The sequence below is a fragment of the Emydura macquarii genome, unplaced genomic scaffold (genome assembly GCF_026122565.2).
Source record: "Emydura macquarii macquarii isolate MOO-44397 ecotype Brisbane River unplaced genomic scaffold, CSIRO-AGI_Emac_v2 contig_71, whole genome shotgun sequence".
NCBI classification, from domain to species: Eukaryota; Metazoa; Chordata; order Testudines; family Chelidae; genus Emydura; species Emydura macquarii.
The window spans coordinates 10257459-10273963 of NW_027130208.1; the positions used below are offsets into that span (position 1 = coordinate 10257459).

General features: G+C 39.6%; 1 protein-coding gene and 1 long non-coding RNA gene across 6 annotated transcripts in view; one reads left to right on the top strand and one right to left on the bottom strand.

Annotated features, from left to right (window-relative positions):
- Positions 1-16505, top strand: part of LOC137149144 (uncharacterized) — a 375061-nt gene that overhangs the window by 168867 nt on the left and 189689 nt on the right. The window lies entirely within an intron of this gene.
- The window catches only part of PDZRN3 (PDZ domain containing ring finger 3), a 188272-nt gene that overhangs the window by 101901 nt on the left and 69866 nt on the right, over positions 1-16505 (bottom strand). The window lies entirely within an intron of this gene.

The window sequence follows — 16505 nt, forward strand, 5'->3', positions numbered from 1 at the left end:
AAATGGTTTGAGGCACGAAGACATCATTTGTCCCCATCACTGTTGTGATCAGCTGGGAGGCCCCTGGTTTCAAAGGGAGGAGGTTAATGTCAGGGCAAGGATCTTCAATTGTGGATCTCGCTTCCTGGCTTGGTCCACCACAGCTCATGTCTCCTTTCAGGCATTAGGAAAGGAGGTGGGTTGAAAAAGAAGTGGCTCGATGAGGGGGGATGGTTGATATTTTATTTTATTACTTATAATATTTTCTGGATTTTCTGTTTATATAGTATATTTTCATTATTAATACACCTCGCATGAAGGGCAGGGAGCCGAAAAGGGCGTGGTTATATCCCATAAACAATGCAATATGCCAGCTAGAGGGAAGGGGCATCCAATTAAGATTCAATATACTATCCCTTATCTTCTGTGGAATTCCCAGTAATTTCAATGTCACATGTAAACGTTGCATAAAAATTCTTGTTTTCCATTGCTCTTCTAGACCAGCATTGTCAAGGAGGCTCGGCACCCACAATCAACCATCAGATGTTCAAAAGAGCTGAGCTCATTGGGTTGTGTCACAATGGGAGGTGACTGGTGCTGAGCACTCTTGAAAATCTGTCTCCCACTTTGAGTGCGGAGGGTTTGAAAATCTGGGCCTGAGTGGGACTCTGAAAACGATGAGTTTTATTAAGTCCATCTGTGATAACCAGAAATAAACAAAAACCTAGCTTCCTCTCTAAACGAACTGTTATAAGTGCATGTTCTTTCACCGGGTCACGTATTTACAATGCTAAAGTAAAACTTCCCAGCTGGGGACCATGTCATGGTAGTGTACGTCACGATGCAGGCCACAGCACATCTTTGTAGTCTGAAAAAGTTGGTGTGATTTATTCTAGAGTCAAAGCTCTGTTATATCAATGTTCAGATGTAAATCAAATTGTATGGGTGTTAGAATTCTGAATACAGAAATTGCGAATCAAAATCTGATAGAAGTTAACTATAATAGTGCATCTCTATTATCAGTAAGGGCTAGAATGTGACTTTACAATTCTCTCTCAGTACGGGGTGACATGTAGCTGCATTGTTCCAGAAGCAGCCCAGAGAATGAATTGTAAGTAAGGCCTGTCTAGATAGCGAAAAGGGATGTGTTTCAATCAGGTTAGCTTAAGGCTATTGAAAAACCCTGTTAAGATGCTGGCTAATATGTCTGAAGTTGTGTGAGCTGGCCGTGTTGTATAGCATAACCTACAAATGTGTAGTTTGCATCTTAACTTGACTTAACAACCATGTTAAGGTGTCATGTTGAGCTATCATGACTGGAAAACCCCACTCTTTTTGCTTATCAAGACAGGGCCTATTTCTTCTCCTGCTCCTTGCTTGCTTTGGCGGGGAGGAGTAAAACATTCCATGCCTGCTCTCTGAGCAGCTCACTTTCCCATATGTGTCTGGCCAGCTAGTATGTTTGAACAGTGGAGAGGGGCACAGACAGGGCTCCTCCTACTTTCTGCCCCTCGCTGCCCTTACCCAGTTGCTTGCAGGGGGAAGTATCAGATGAACATTCCCTGCTCTCCCCTCCATGGCTGGAGTTGCAAACTGAGCCAGGGTGAAGACCTTACTCTCTCCTGCGTGATTGTGTGAGGGCTATGGCAACCCAGCCTATAAGTAACAACAAGGGGTCTATTCCTGAATGATGATCCAAATACCCTACATGTATTTAGGGCTAACACTTAAAACAAACCCTTCATTGTATTCACTTTAAATCAAACCTCTAAGAAATTGTGCTTGTCCTTTAGATGGCTAAATAAATTCTGGCTCTATTTATAATCATCCAGGTATACACTTTACACTTCAATTTAACAGAAAGCTGAGGTATTATCAATGCAGTAGCTTTATGAACCAGAAAGTAAACCTCTGACTAGCAGCTATGTTTGAAAACATAGTGTGTGTGTTCTTGGGGAGGGTTAGCACACGTCTGTAGAAAACCATATCAAAGATCTGGAAGAAGGAATTAATATAACAGTTCATAGCCCATATGATACATGTTTTTCTCAAGTGCATCTTATGCATTAAATAAGGCATGTCTTTATTCAGTGATTTTAACCATTTGTGTTTTGAGGCGTTAGACACAAAGTAAAATATTTCTTTGCTGCATATTAAAGCTATAAAAGCATTGCTTAGTAAACCTATCATAAGCTAATAGCCATTCCAAACTTCAGACAGGAAACACCTGGACTTCTGCGGTAAAACATCTCTGTGAGTGTACTGTGCATTTTGAATTGTTAATAAATATTCATCTTGTTGCAGTAAAACACTCTCTGACCAGTTCTATAAACACTGGTGCAGCAGCACTAAATACGTGAAATGCTAGTTAGTTAGATTTTCTCAAAAATTCATACTGAATTTTTCACAAATACACTTGAAATTTAAAACTGCTGGAAGGCAGATGGTGATTCCATAGGATATATAGACTAAATATTTCAGATGCTGTTGTGTTTATTCCTTAGTAGCACACTCTCTTCTCTTTGATTCAACGTTTCATTGTTCATGCAACATTAACTAAAATAATGACAAGTTTTCTTAGGGTTTCCCCTTCTCCTCCCTGAGATAAGATTCTACTTTGGCAAACAAGCCCCTTTAGGCTCACTTATAAATTTCACTGCCTGGTGGTTTTGATTTGAAAAGCAAACCTAGATGTGCCACTAATTATGCTAAACAGAAAATGCAAATCCCAAAACCCTTGTTCGTATAAGTAGATCTAATATACCCATCTATTCCTATTGAATTTTGTAAGACTGCCTGTGTGAATAAGGGTTGCCGGATTGGGCCATAAATTAGGATGTGATTTCAATTAATCAAACCAAATCAATTCTGAACTGAGGGTGAAACTCTAACTTTTAACTTTTTGTGCCCAGGTACAATATTATAATTTCATATGGCAAAGAGGCTGGACATTGAAAATCTGTGTGTGTAAAGTAGGGACGTAAATATTGGTTACAAAAGGTAATCGTTTAAAATATTAAAATGATATCGGTTAACTGTTTAATCAATATAATTTTGTGTCCCCCCATACACTCCACCCCCTCCCTTCAGCCCCTGGTTGCGTCCCCAGCCTGGCTCTGCGGGGGCCCACCGTCTCGGACCCGGGGTGCCCCGTATTCAGCAGCGGGGCACTATGAGCGCCTGCACCAGGGCCTTGGCCTCCTTGGGCAGCAGCATCGCGGCTGCTTCTGCCATGGCCTGATGCCATCACCATGGAGATGGAGAGCCCGTGCCTCTGGTTAACCCTCATGCCACTGGTTAACCGATAAGTATTAGTTTTAACTGTAAGACTAATACTTAACGGTTAACTGTTTAACTGTTAAGTATTTTACATCCCTAGTGTAAAGCTGGGAAAAAAGTTATACTTTAACAGAGCTCATTAAACAGTTTTGCCTTAAAACCAGCAAAAGGGCCAAGGCATTATTATGAACCTGCAACTTAAAACATTTGTAAAAGTATTTGAAGGTGAAGATGCTTGTTTTCACCCATTACCTGGATACACTGTTCCTGATTCAGGAGAGCAGCCCTACTCAGAAAAGAACTTGAGTGCATGCTTAAGTTCCATTAGCATGTGCTTAAAGTTAGGGTATCCTTGAATGCTTCCCTGAACTGAGGTCATGAACTGTAAAGTACTGCAGTTCACAAAACAGTATAGAGACAGTGTGTTCCCTTGCACATGGCTCTGGTTGTGGAGAGATGATCCACTGGTGAGTATGTGTGCATATGCTGAAGATACAGACTGGGTTCATAAAGGATAGCCTGGCCTGTGAACCATGGGGAAAGTCACACCAGCACTTTGGGAGCAAATGAGAGCAGGTTAACATGGGGGCCAAAGAACTAAAGTAAAAGTAAGTGGACAGAATTGCATTATTTATTGGCAGTGCCTTTTCTGAGGCCCCTCCATTTGAGGGTTATATAAGCAAATGAGCAAAAGCTCTGTAAAATTCTGTGGGCTTTTTCTTTTGGGAAATTAGACTGTTTCTGAGTGAAATGAAATTGTGTCTGGCTCCTGTAGGCAGGAGGCTCATGAAGGTCTCGGGCTTTGTCTACACACACAAGTTGTCTCTCTTTAAATATACTGATATAATTAAAGCAATACAACCCACTTAGTGTGAATGAGGTTATAAAAATGCTTACATTGGCACAGCTTATTCCTGGACAGGAAGGCACCTTTATGTCAGTATAGTGTGCAAACTATGGGTTGTACTGGTACAAGTGTACGGGTAAAAAAATTCAGATCCCTAACTGAAAAAGATATTCTGTACAAAATGTGTTTGTTGGCCTCGCCTGAGCTGTTGGTCCCTATCATATAGTATCACTAACATGATCGTTTTAATGCCTGTTAAGTTTGAAAGTGGTAGGAGTTGTATCTGAGAGTACGTTCTGAACTGTAAAATGTTATGGTTAAAGGTAATGATAAACAAATCCTGCATGCATCCTGAAACATATGCTTACAACTAACGTTAATTTTTAACACAGAATTTTGATTAGGTTTAAGAAGCTGTTTCTAATGTTCCACTTCCTTAACTAGCACCCCTCTAAAGCAAACTTGCTAATATTCACATGGGTATAACAGGATTCATGGTTTAATTTAAATAAAAGTATTCACTGAGTTTCTCTTAAAATCTATTGTGGAGAAAAATGGATTTTTTTCTAATAAATTATCAATGTATCTTTTTCAAAACATTTTAATACTCAGGAAAATAAGATATAAAAATTCTAAGGAAAAAAGCTGCTTTTGATTGAGTAGAAAAAATAAAAGGCAAAGTCTGCTGTGCATATATGGTACCACCTTTCAAAGTCACTTCCATTTCTAATAACTTCAAAACTACTGAATCAGTTTCCTTCAGAACTGGCTTGTTTCTTAGATCTCAGGCCTGATGAAAAAAGCCACGTTTGAACAAAATTGCTTCTACACACCTTTTAATACACCCAGAACTCAAAAATGGCAGAACTAATTTTGCTGAAACTTTCCCCCAAATCCAATGGGGGAAAAAAAAGCCACCTGACTTTGAAGAGAGACCAGGAATGGAAAATTCTTGGCCAAGAGGTAATAGTTTGAGAAAGTTATAAGCAACTGAAAAACAGTGGATTCTACTCTAAACTTTTGCACCATCCTCATTACCATAGTATGTAAGTACTTTGAAAATGTCAAACATTTTGTTATAAATATTTTAAGTTTCTTTCTGTCCCTTCCACTTACTTATTGCTATTATAAGTATTGGAAAGTAAAGAAAATGAAACGCTTTTACTGATGGTGATAACAGAAGTGGAATTTCAACCTTAATCAGGGATAATGTGCATGAGGAGAAAGATCCAGACCCGCCCTCCATGACAGCAAGAGGGCATGTATACAGCTGAACAGTTTTGGCAGAATGTCAGGAACTGTACAGGGAACGCGCACACTCCGAGCTAAGCAGAACCCAGCTTGATAGGGAGTGTCTTTGTGACAGCACATAAGGGAGCTCGATATGGTTAGGCTCAGAGAGGTAGTGGGTACAGTGTAAAGGCCTCCACTGGGAACCTGCTCCATGGCCCGGACTCTTTCCCAAGCTTTTCAGTGCTTGGCCTGCCTATTCACACTTGAGTCCTGTGTCTGTGTGTTTGCCCCTATGATCTGATGTCCAGATCCTATAAAAGTTTAAACATCCCTAAGCAGTCACAGGTAGAATGTGGATCTTTGAATCTGAGTGGTGGGAATGTGGGACATGGTGTATTAGTCAAAATGACTCATCCAATGCAGAAGAGGGAGATAAAAATCTAGAGATTATGTACATGGAGCTGCAGAATTAATTGCTATGATAGTCAACACAATACATCAAATAACTGAATTGATACTTATAATACCACATCTGCTTTGAAAATCTTCTTTGAATCATCTTCATATTTCAGAAGCATAACGTACATGGGGTTGGATTTTTTTTTTCCAAGTGTACTTACGTGGTATTTTGTAAAGTGCTAAGATTGAACAATGTCACAATCCACCCCCAATACAGGAACAGGCTCCCAGTCAGCTCCCTTCCTCATCTCCTTCATACAATTTTTTAAAACCCCACGTGTTCCAGGATACAGGCCAATAATAGCGATTTCCTGCCACTGTCACCCAATTGTGTATACCTGTACAGTACCAGCTTGTACTTCAGTATGGCAATGTCAGGCTTTTTATGCAGTATGCACATAATCATAAGCAATCACAAGGAGCCAAATTCTGTATGTGGCCTCCATCCAATACCTACATTTGCTCCCACAGTTTTGTGACTACAAAACTCCCTTGTGTGCACAGATTAGGTAGTCAGAGGGTTAACTCTCCAGTTTGTGTTTGCAAAAGTTGTGTGTGCAGTTTTGCTGCTCTTTTTGAAAATGTGACGCTAAGGAATGAAAATGTATTGATGGGCTGGAAATATACCTGTCAGGCTCAGTAGATTGTAGTGCCACAGGTATCACTGGTTCTTGGATTATTTCCCATTTCAAGTACAGGGAATACTGCTAGCAACTTGTAATACCTCTCAAACCAGAATGAGTTTTATAAGTGCATCCATTCTGTTTCTCACCAAAATATACCTGAATAATCAGGTAACCCAATACGCAAATACCACAGGAAAAAATACAGGTCCGGTACTCACAACACTCAAGGAAATATTCATAAAATGAATGGATCATTATTCAGAAAAAGTATTTATGAAATTAATTCCTGGAGCTTCCTAAATATTGTCTAATAGCACTGGCCATAGCCAGGATAGCGGAATAACCAAAAAACACCCTCACAACGTACCCGGAAACATGAAAGGGATGTCATAGGAGATGAAAGGAGACAAGTGAGAGGTCGGAAAGCTGCTTAACTGGACAAGGATCCATTCTCCCAAGACATCTAAAGTGAAGCAATAGGCATGTTATGTGGTTTGCACATAGATGAATAGCTTCTCTGACACTAAGATTGTATTTGCTAACTGAGCATTCAGTATCCTGCCTTTTTTTTTTTTGCTGAATGATCATCCACAGGTGCAAAGTGAGTGGGGGTGGAGGAAGATTAGTTCATCCGCTCTGAACAGATTTAGTCATCCTCTTTGTCTTTTTGGTCAGCTCCATCCTCTAATGGGTAAGAGAGAGGGGGATGATGTAAACAAGAGTTCCCTCAGTCTTGGTAAGACAATTATTATTATAGCTAATATCAGGCGCTTCCATTTTGTATCCACTGTGTAACATTGCCATCAAGAGCATTGAAGTAACTCCACAGCACTCGAGAAGTCCAAGCAGAGAGCAGTAGTTTTTTCCCCAGAGTTGGTTATGGTGAACTTCTCAGCATTCACTAATGAGCCTTACTTGAAACCTTGAGACCTTTCATTTTAGAATGTAATCTACCTGAAATGCAGGCCTAAATTGATTTTTCCTTGATAATCCTGCTCCACTCGACAATGTTGAGAAAAGGCTCAAGCTATTTAAAAGCTCTCCTGCTCTCATGAATGACCTGTTTGTGTGGCTGCTTTTGCCACTGGTCCTGCTATTGTGAACGCTCTCATTGTTACTGTTTAACTACAGTAAATCAGTTAAAGACTAACTGTGATGTACTAGGAATATATTTTATTTCATGCAATGGGACCGACCTAGAGTAATGTACAGAGGAAATGGAAGACGACAATGATTTGTTCTCCAATGTAAAACAGCATTATCCAAGTGATTCATGTGTTCATGGAGTAAGGAATATGTCAATATTACCCTTTAAAAAAAGATCAAGAGATGTTGCTAACATGTCTTCCCTTACAAATATTCTACTTACAATGGATCTGAGAATGGCTTAGAAACCAGGTTTCCTGTACATATAACTGCAACAATATTTGTTTTATTAAAGATTTCATTCCAATTTTTTCTAGTTAGATTGTCATACACGAGGCAATGCAAGGAACATTGTAACATTAGTTACAATGACGACTATGTGACCAGTTCAAAAAGACAAAGCATGTTAACTAAACTGGAAATTAGATCTTAATGGGCAGATGTCAGGACAACCATCTTTCCAAGGTGCTTTCCAAAATACAGCATTTCATTTTTCCAGAAGCCTCTCAACCACATACACAATGATGTGGATTTTCAGTGGATTTAAACATCTGCTTACCTCTGATGCTTTCTCAAAGTTTTCTTCCTGAAGCCAAGTCAGGACACAAGGCATATTCTCAGAAGCAGGTCAACTTATTTTTCCAAACTACTTATATTTCTCCTTTCACTAGCAGTGACTGAGCCCCTTATTTCATATTTCCCTCTTATTCAGAGTGAGTGTGTTCACATGGAAAAGTTTGTCTAAATGAGAAAGTTGTATCAGTATGACTTAAGATGTGAATTTAAACCGATTTAGTTAAATTTGTGCAAAAGATTTATTTCTGATTAGAGTGGTTTATTTCAGTTTCACTTAAATCAATTAGGAACAGGCTTAACTACACTGAAGTCAGTCAATTTTGTACTGAAATAAGTGTCCACACAGTCTTTTGCACCGCTTTGAACTACACTGGTTTAAAAGCAGATTCAAGCTAAAGCAGAGCAACTTTATCATCTAGACAAGCCCTTGGATTCGCTAATGTGTTGAACTTTTATGCTCCCTATAAGTGGTCTAACTTTCCAAGGTAGTCTATAAAGAGATGATGGGCCTAATTCTAATGTCATGCACAATTATGGGAGAGAGTAGAACTGGGTCTAATATATTTATGAGACTAAGAGGTAAGTTGTTGATGCAAAATTAAAAAGAAAATTAATTTTGCTTCTTTAGTTTTAATACTCAGAGTAAAAATCCCACATGTGCAGTGGCCTGAGTCGTTATACTGTGGTGGATGCTACTCCCCCTTCCATTTTAGCAACAAACATCAACATTTGGTATTGAAATCTTTTTTTTAAAAAAGTTGTGTATGTGTGCAACAGTATTCAGGGGCAATCACAGTAAGATCTAAGCCTTGCTCTGATTAACAAATTAGCCAGTTCTAAACAGATCAAGTAACAGTCAGGAAAGCCAATGACCCTTGAAAGCAGGCTTAAACCTCTGTTGGGCCACTTATTACAGACCACTTGCTCGGGATGCAAACAATGTCAGGTGTGCTTTTAGAGCAGAAAATCTCTTTATTAAAAAATGAAAGAGCCCCGGGTCTTCAGTAGTTGCTTTGATGTAAGATCAGTTATTCTGAATAAGAGGGATTTTCAAGGACGAGACCCACCAAGCTGGATTCTGTATTTAGAAGCGGTCATTTTCACTGGCACACTCTAATTTAATTAATTCAGATTTATGAAGAAAAGTGCTGTTAGTGGCATTCTTTAACTGGGAAGGCAGAATGAAAAGTGTTCAGACTCAGCTGAGTTTAAACTTTTGGAAAGGGGCCAATATTTCATAAGGTCAAACAGAGCAGAAAAATAAGGGTGGGTATGATGCTGGGTAATGCTGAATAATTTATTCAGCTGCCATAATGGGTGAGTGCCCTTTAGAAAATGTGTGTATGGGCCTGAACTGATGCCCATTGGAGTCCACGGGAGCCCTTTCATTGACTTGCCTGGGCACTGGGTGAGGCAATTGCTAAGTAACAGTTGACTCATATAACAGCTGGAAACATATTCTTTACTTTTTTGGTTTCTTCAATGCATGTTGCCTTTCATTTCAAACGCCAAAGAGTTCACTGTCCATTCAATATATACACCGCATGTTCAGCATCTACAACTACTGAAATAGAGACATCAGCATACCTCCACCAGCTAAGGATCTGGCCCAATGTGTTTTCTTGCTCAAGTTAAGGGTCTGCTAAATACATTAAAGTGTACAAAAAGTTCATGGGTCATCACAATCTGAGTTAATGCATCGTCTCAAAAAAACCAAACTCCAACTTAAGAAAAATAAACAAACATCTGAAAAATAGTTTAATGGCATTCATGAGACGGTTTACCTTTTTCACTTCCAGTAAGACTATTCAGTAAAACAAATGATACAGCATACTCAACTTGTGTTGTAGGGATTTTTTTCCAGTACATTTCACATCCATTATGGATTCCATTTCAAAACTCAAGTCTTCTTCTGAGGATATCCTGTCATATGGGATAGCACTCAGTCATGATGCAATACTGTATGCACTTCCAGCTCAAACATGCATCTTAGATTTGTTTCCATGAGAAAATGTAGGGCCTGGCCTTGCAAACACTTTTGCAGGTGAGTAACTTGAACAATTGCCTACTTTGCAAAGACATACTTTGCATACTTTGGTAGAACAGCTAACAACTTCTAGTGCATCTGGTTTGATTTCTCACTAGTCACCAGCTGATCTGTTTTATTATTATTTGTTTGTTTTTAAGTATTCCCTTGGAAAATTTAGCTGACATTGTCAAGGAAACAACAGATCAAAATCAGCTTTGTAATGCACAGTTCTTTGTTTATAGAACAGGTATTGTTGTCTTCAGGTCTGTGTTGTCTTGGAGACACTGGGGAACAGAATTGTATCATGCCAAAATATGTATTTCTGCATTAATTAAAATATTTAAATTATCTAGTGTTAATCCTAAATAAAAATAAAGGTTATCAAGAGGAGGGGGGAAGTCTTTACTAGAGAAAGAAAATTACCTTCTGGGAATCCAGTATTTCTGATCACTGCAATACTTCTCAAATGTAGCCTGCTGATCATTTCTCGATATGATTTGAATGGTCCTTATATAGCTTTCTTAAAAGCTCTGTTTTATTAAATGCACAGCCGCAGAATATCCATGGTTAAACAGCATTTCTTCCATCCTTTGTACACACAACATCAAGTAGCTAGGGAACCCCCAATCCTTTGTGACAAAGATACCATTGCACGTTGATTGCACTGCTGTTGGTCCTAAAAATCTCAGGTATCCAGTGGTGAAACTGACAATGTAAATACTCCAGGAAGAGGAGGAAACCAGTTCAATGGCACAAATCTTGAACTGTGTTACATATATTTTGTATATTATAAGAGGATTGGTAGCACTGCCTGTAGTTCAAGTTGCCTGACACTTTCCCTTCTAAAACCATGCTTTCAGTTCCTTACAACTTTACTGAACTTCAACCAATGGGCTGAATTTTTCCATGCTGGGTGTCTGGCTTAGGCTGAATTTTATTTATTTATTTAATTTTGTTTTAAAGTTTTTGCAAAAAATGGTTTAGCTCTTTCTGACCACAAGTTCAAAGAAAAAATGTTTTTACCCCTTGTTCAAAAAAATCCTCACTGCCATTTCACTGAGAAGTTCTAGCACCGGTATGCTTTTTCAGCAAAGGCTTGGAATTTCATAGGGGGTGTTGTCCTGGTGTCAAGCATGTGCCTTTTGTTCAAATGCCCAAAATTTGCCTAGTTATAAACCTTTACAAAAAAAAAATCTCACTCCACATCCACTTAGTAGAGACTTGTCGGACTTCGGCAGCTAAAATCTCTGAAGATTCTATCTGCACTGAGCACGACCCATCCCAGGGCAGCAGGGTCTGAACGTGACTGTCCCTGTCATTGCTCCTCCAGGGGAAGAAGTACAGGACAGAGGAACTGAGAGCAGGGAGATTGTCTCTCCTGTGCTCTCAGTGCTCCCCTGGTGGCACCCAGGCAGCGTGGAGAAGGAAGCGGCTTCACTGAGATATAGAGGGGCTGAGGGCAGGGAAGGAGTGTATTGGACTTGGAGCCTGGGGTGGGAAGGCTGGAACTGGAAGGTAGGGGTGTGTGGGTGTGGGTGAGAAAGAGATACTGGGGCTGGCTGGGCAAGGAGACTTGGACTGGGAACCCAGGGAGACATGGCAGATATAAGACTGGCTGGAAGCTGCAAAGCGTGTAGTGAATAACGCAGGGAGGCAAAGGGATGGTCTTATGGTTAAGGCAGTTGAACGATGCCCTGGAGAACTGGATTCTCTCTCAGCCCCTGGCACAGACTTCCTGTGTGATGCTAGACAAGTCACTTAAACCAAACTTATAACAACTGGCCACTAACTACATGTTCCTCATTTTATGGCTGCCCACCTGGAGATCTTTGGTTCAATTTGCAGACATGCTGACCGCTCACAACTGCAACTGAAGTCCTACAGACTTTGAACATAAAAAAAGCAACATATTGCTAAGTACAGTGAAAAATCAGGCCCTAGGTATCTCAGATAGGGTATCCAAACTTAGAGGATAGTTTTGACATTAATCTTTCTGTGCGTCAGTTCACCGTCTGTAAGATGGGGATAATACCCCTTAATTTAACAAGAGTGTTGTGCAAATAAATTGTATGTGAAAAACTCCAACTGCTCTAGTGATGAGTACCGTAGAAAACACACAGAAAAAAATGAATAATTCTGCACTACATTCTACAATAGTCTTTTTGTCCATAATATGTATGAATATATATATAAAGTTCCCTTTACAGCACATTACACAGCTACTTGCTGTTTGCTTTAGAGGTTGCTAAATGCTCAACAGACTCAGGTCTGCACACACAATAACCCTTAACAAATTACTCTTGCTGATATTCAAGGTTGCAAGGGTCAAGGTCAAAGTTCAACCCTTTCTATGTCAAGGGCCTTCCACTAAAAACCATGCAATGTAGGAGTGCTCCTTAATGCCAGCTGCCAATTTGGCTGCTTTAATTCATGCATGGCTGGAAGTTGACTGGGGACACTAGCTTACATGAGTCACCAGTTTAAAGCACCTGCTAGTTAATCCTTCGAACACTGCAGTTACTGCTTTCATGCAATACATTGTGAAGATTAAAACTATCTTGCATTCTTTTTGAAGTTTACAATAAACTACTACACAGCTTAAAGCCTGTAACAGCACACAAGAATGGGATGAATAGAAACAAATACATGAACAATATGGACATTATACTTTTACTGTTTTCAGACAAGCTTCAAGGGATTATTTAACAAGAATTATATAAAGCATTAAGTCAATATAAATTACATCTCTGTTATAGTTGGGGTAATACTGCAAAGCAATAAGGAAATTTTCTTCCTGATTTTCCTAGAGCTTTTCTCTCTTTAGCCAAGCTTTTATGTTCCTTAATGAATGTCTAAACAGATTATAAGGTAATATCCAACACATTTTATTATTGCCTTTTTGGGAAGAAGTTAATATTGAAGCTGAAACAAAGCCTGGTACTTCAAACTTTGCTAAAATTGTATGTTAAATGTGACATTTGTAATTCTGACCTCAGCAGCATTATTCATGTTTACATGTATTAGAGACTATTAAAAAAAAAAATCACAAAATGAACAAAATATTTGTAAGACTATCAGAGAAATAGTTAAAAAAATAAAACCTGTTTTTAAAAACACAAGAGTCTTTAGGTTAGACAGAGAATTATAGAACTGTTCATACTTGATCATTCAAATTAATGTCAAACCTATGCCCACACACTGGCACTACAGGTGAGATAAATCCACTGAAAGATAAACAGTGCATTAACAAAAATAGTAGAGATTACACAAATGATAGTTTTTATTAAACACTATTTAACAGATGAACTAAACTTTACACTAATATGGTAGTTTTGGATTTGGGAATAGTGAATAAGGCAAAAAGAAGTTAGTTTTATCAATTTTAATGGAGCTCTATACGAAATTATCCCCAATTAATGATACTTGACACAAAAGTCTAATCATACTTTTCAGAATTTCATTTGTTGCTTTTCATGTCGGGTTGCTTGGCATTGGTCATGTGACTGGAGTCACATGGGCACTGCATGTGTTTTAGTTCCCAACTTGGATGAGGTCAGGAAGCTTTGCAGAAGCCAGTGTTCACTCTGGATTTCAGAAAGAACTAAAACTGTGTTGTGTGAGTTCATAGGACTAACTGCAAAAAAGTATTTAGTAAAAAGGAAACAGTAATATTTACTAATATTTAAAAAAAAAAGGAACCTGCTTCCAGTTCCCTTGCTGCCTTGCCAGTCACTATGCCCTGAGCCCTGACATTTCTGTTACATTAGTGTGTTTATTAAAGACTCCTCAGCTGACTACACCCGGTCACTCTTGAGGAACTTCCTCCATTAAGGTACTTAACTCCTCCCTGTGACTGGCTGTCAGGTGGGGCCAGACTGCTGAGCTGCCCACCGTTTTCAGGCTCCATTACTTAATTTCTCAACTATGAAGAGGACCCTACCAATTTCCCGGCCGTGAAAAATGCATCATGGACCATGAAATTGGCCCTTCCCTGTGAAATGGGATATGCCCCCGTGCTGCTGGGAGTGCCCCAGCCAGGCCCCCCCGCCAGTTGCTAGTCCTGGCTGGGCTGGGGCACTCCCCGCAGCATGGGTGAGATCAGACCCACCTCCATGACCTCCCCCTGCTGCAGGAAGAGGCTTCCGATTCTTCCTCTCCCTCCCGATGCTGGGAGCGTCCCAGTCTGGCCATGACTTGGGTTGGTACTATGGTAACCAGATAGCAAATGTGAAAAATCGGGACAGGGGATGGGGGCTAATAGGCGCCTACATAAGAAAAAGCCCCAAAGATCAGGACTGCCCTATAAATTAGGAACATCTGGTCATCCTAGTTGGGACCTCTACCCTGAAATGTCAGATGAAAACATGTCAATTCATGAAATTGACCAATTTTCAAATCCTATGGTCATGAAATTGGCTAGAATGGACCGTGAATGTGGTAGGGCCCTAACTATGAGGCTGTAGGTTGCTGAGGTCTTGCCATCTGCAAACTCTGTGAAATGGCTCCACAGGACGCCACAAGCCTTGCCTCTCCTTTCCTCTCCCTGTGTGCCATCTACTTTTCCTCTGTCATTCTCTCGTCCTCACCATTCTTCTTCTGACCTCTTTTTCCTTCTGCATCATTGTCTCTCTCCTGTTCTTTCTGGCCCATAATTTCTATAGTGCTCAGACTCTACAACATCCTTTGCTCGCTTAAAACTGTACCATACGTAATTCTTCCTGCAGGGACTGGGTTGAGAGGGAGATCTAAATAGTATTATATATATTTAAAGTCCTGCAGTCTTTTAAATTTCAAGGCTCATTTTAGCAACGTTCACACACATAAGGAATCCCCTTGATTGTGCTTGAGTATTTGACAAATGAATCAAGACTGGTAATGTCAGTTCTCATTGTTCTCTTCACTGACTCTTTCCCCCTCACCATTTTTATTTTTTTCACTTTTTCTAAGGGTATCTGAGGTGTCTGATTGTTTCTGCCTTCAATCAGGGTCTTGGAGTCTGGGAAGATTCACTGCAGTTACTCGGGGTGCTGTCTCTTCCCTTAATTAGTCATTTCCTTTCTTCTGTTCTTCGTAACTGTGTTAAAATACATTAAAATTGACTTGCTAATCTTTGTATTCTTCTGGAAATCTTTCTTTCTGCTTGTAGCATGCTTTCTTTATCTGCTAAGTTAGATGCTGCCATGATAATGATCTTACATTTATGATCTTAATGAACTGGTATTTACATGGTATATTTCAGCCAGACGGATCCCAAATCAGTTTACAAACTACACAGATCCATCTGAAGAACAGCCACGTCTACATTGAAACGAAGCAACGGTGTAACAATATATAATACCGCTACACAAAAGTTAAGGACAGGAAACGAAAGTTATACCATATCTTGTTGAAACTCCAGAGGGAATCTAGATCAGTGGCATGTAATGACTAAAAGTGGAATTTGTCCAGGATGCTACAGTTAATACCTCCAGTCTTCTAAAAAGTGCCATAAGATTTTCTGTACTGTATTGTCTTCTTGGGATTCTACGGCTGTTTTTCCACATAAATTAGATATTTTCTATATTTAACTTAAATAACTTAGGAAATCACATTTAAAGCCAAGTATTTCATCTGTGTCCTTAGTTCATAAGAAGCCTAGAACAAACATACATTATTCTCCTATTTCAGTCTTCTGGTTAGTTCAAATGCTTACTGTAATCAAACTCAAAGGTAAAAGTAACAACAGAATAAACATGTGGTCTTGGCCCTGCACGCTCCATCCCTTGGAAGTTCATTCGCTGCACTTCCGATCGGCCCCATTCTTCCACTTTTAAAGACATAGAATAATATCTTACTCAGTGAGTATTTTCATCAGAATCAATGTGTCTAGTTACAGAGTATACAACACAACTCAGGGAGTGTGTGTGTGTGGGGGGGGAGGCGTGGCGGAAGGATGGGTGGTCAGAGGCTGTCTCCATGTGATTTTTAACAAACTCTAAACCTCACCCAGATTTTCTGATCCATGGTCCATTAGTTCCTGCTAATTATCTCTCTTACTCTGAAAATCTTCCATGAGGGAATGTCAAGGAGTCTAAATAAAATATACCTTGACTTAAGGTGATGCTTGCTGTGAATTTTTTCCTTACAGAATTGTCCACTGTGCTTTTCTAATGGTAGTTTCTGCTTTTAGTTTACTGATTAGCTGAAGTAGTTCAAAACTAAGCACAAACCATCATTCTAAGCAGCAGAAATCTTTGTCCAGGGCTGCAGCAGTCTCCACCTTCTTGGCAATTAACATGTTTTGATTTCAATCCAGATGAGCACTGAAGTTTTTCCCAATGCCCTTTCTAAG